Raw genomic sequence first — 2,671 nt, forward strand, 5'->3', positions numbered from 1 at the left:
ATTGTCAAATAAAGGGCAATATCTATTCATAATTAATTGTGTCTTGAGTAGTTTTAATTGATTTTTTCATTGTTTTCTTTTGGTGTGTGTTACACATAACACTAATTCCTTGCGGGGACCCCCCTTCCAGTATACCACATAACGCCCAGGTCCCCGCGACTGCATGGGTTCAACCCCCCTTTTAGTATCGGCGGATGGCCAGGTAAGCATATATACCCCCTATTTCTCGGCGTGCCGGAAGTGACGCACCTAGCGCACCACAGGCAAGGAGGGGGGACTTCTCCCTGAGTCCCGACATTAGAGGGGTGTAGGTTAGTGCCCAAATGGCACTAAAGGGTTGCCATTTTAGGGTGGCCCCCTGCGTGGGCCTCGGGCAGCCGCATTTTTTTTTTACAGCCTGGAATGCTGCTCTCTTTACGGACAAAGACTTTGGCTGCAAGGTTTGTGGCCTAAGACGGCCCAATGTGAGTTTTCTTATTGGCAAACACCCTCAAGGGGGGAAAGGTGATAAGTGCACATTTGTGTTCTCACAAAAGGGACGTCCTTTAGAGCCTCCGTTAAAAGTGCAGTGTTTTATGTTGAATGTGCTTAAAAAACCTTCTCTAGGGGTGAAAGTCTGTAGTTGCTTAGCATTGTAATTATAAATGTGATGCCCTTTAGGGGTTGTGGTTAAATTGTCTTATGAATAGTTATGATGAGCACCAGATCTCCCAGTTATGCTAGACATTCCATCTTGCAATGCATTATTTTACAACAAAAAAATCGATTGACAGACACTGGTGATCAAAGTTTGCATAATTTATTGCCAGTATTCAGTGATCTCAATCATGGTTATATGTTAGGTTTGCTTTTATTCCTATAGTGAAATGCTTGTTGAGATAGTGAAGTTAACAGCTAAACACTTGGTGCCAGTATTAAGGGCTCTCACTCCAAGCTATTCCGCCGCAGTGCTAAGGGGGCGGGGCGGCCGCGCGGCGGCCGCATGCTGGTGACGGAACCGCTCCGTCACCAGCCGCGGTTGAGCTGTGTTCATGACGGAGCGGTTCCGTCATGGCCCCGCCCGCTCAATGGAACGCTCAGCGCAGGCGTGGAATCCGCGCCGAGCAGGCGCTCCGAGCCGGCCATGACGGAACCGCTCCGTCATCAGCACAGCGCCACCGCAGATGATGACGGAGCGGTTCCGTCATCAGCAGGGGAGGAGTTAAACCTTTGAATTATGTTTTGACTCGTGAAGTAACGCAGACGGTTAATATACCTGCTGCAAAGTACGTGCACCATGCAGGTGACAAAAGTGTGTATAATGTAAATAGTTCAGTGGGTTACTGCTTTTGTTGGAGAGATCCTTTTATTACTTGCAATTGATTATTTAAAATACTAATATAGAACAGTGAGCTATTAATTGTCACCAAAGACCTGCATGGAAACTGCAAGGTATCAGTTAAATTGCTGACTTCTCCCCCAGTTTTTAAGTATCCTAAGGTTGCAAAAAGGGTCCATTTGGGTAGAAATCAATTCTTATTAGAAAAGACAACCCCCAACCACGGTGGCCCATTTTAAATGTGCTTCTCCAGATCAAGCACTCTTAAACTATACCCAGTATGAGTGTCACGGGAGTCCTAAATCTTGCGGTCCTCTTTCTTATGTAACATTTCCTATACACCATTTTACACAGGTGTGATTCATTGTCTCTGTGCGATGTAAACTTCTACAACACCCTGCACTGGTATAAGTAGCAGCTCTATGAAACAAAAGAAATGCACGTGGGAGAGTAGTTATGGAGACTTGAGGGTCACTGTTACAGGGTGATAAGTGAGGGAATTTGGAGAAGGAAGTCAGTGAGAGCTGAGAGGCACCAACATAATCACTCTGAACATCTCCAGTACTATAGCCACTCCTGGAAACAGTGATAAAAGATGGGAGTGACGCTTGTCTTGCAGACGTAGGGGATATAGCTCAGTGGTAGAGCATTTGACTGCAGATCAAGAGGTCCCTGGTTCAAATCCGGGTGTCCCCTTCAGTTCTTTTTTAAACTGGGAAAGCGCCTTGTATGGGAGTAGTTCCGTTTTTAGGTTTCGTAACCTGGCGAGGGGCGAAGCCACTCCCAGATCGAAATCTGTTGTTTCTAATAGTGAGGTTAGGACAGCCTCTGTTTCCAATTGGCTAGCTCCATAAATGGAGGCTAGCCATTGGGAGGCAGAGGCTGTCAATCGCGTTTTCTCTCGAAAACGCGATTCGGGGGCGTTTCTGGTGCTTTTTTTAAGCCCCGCCCCTTTGTCCCGGGCCGCGCTGCCATTGGCTGCCGGCCCGGGACACCCCCGTGACGTCATTCCCGGGCCGCGCTGTGATTGGCTGCCGGCCCGTGACGTCAGCCAATCACAGCGCGGCCCGGGACCTGACGTTTTTTTTTTGCTGTTTGTTTTCCTCATTTCATGCCGACCACGGCCGCCGGAAGAAGTCCAGGTGAGTGCGTTCCTCCCCCCCTCCCTCCCTATGTTCCGTGCCAGGGTGCTTAACTAACTCTGTCTTATACGTTTTAATATAATGTATGCCATTGCTAATTTTGATTTATAATCCTCTAAAACCCTGAACTGCAAGTACCAGAATGCAGTGTAGCACTGAGGGCTCTGACAGTGAAGCTGCAAGAGCCAAAGCCCCGTGCACGTGCTCCTTG

General features: G+C 48.0%; 1 non-coding gene across 1 annotated transcript; it reads left to right on the top strand.

Annotated features, from left to right (window-relative positions):
* Nucleotides 1–1,942: 1,942 nt before the first annotated feature.
* On the top strand, nt 1,943–2,014 carry TRNAC-GCA (transfer RNA cysteine (anticodon GCA)). The gene has a single exon. It is a non-coding gene; the product is annotated as a tRNA-Cys (tRNA).
* Nucleotides 2,015–2,671: the final 657 nt, after the last annotated feature.

This window comes from Lissotriton helveticus, chromosome 1_2, assembly GCF_964261635.1.
Source record: "Lissotriton helveticus chromosome 1_2, aLisHel1.1, whole genome shotgun sequence".
Taxonomy (NCBI): Eukaryota; Metazoa; Chordata; class Amphibia; order Caudata; family Salamandridae; genus Lissotriton; species Lissotriton helveticus.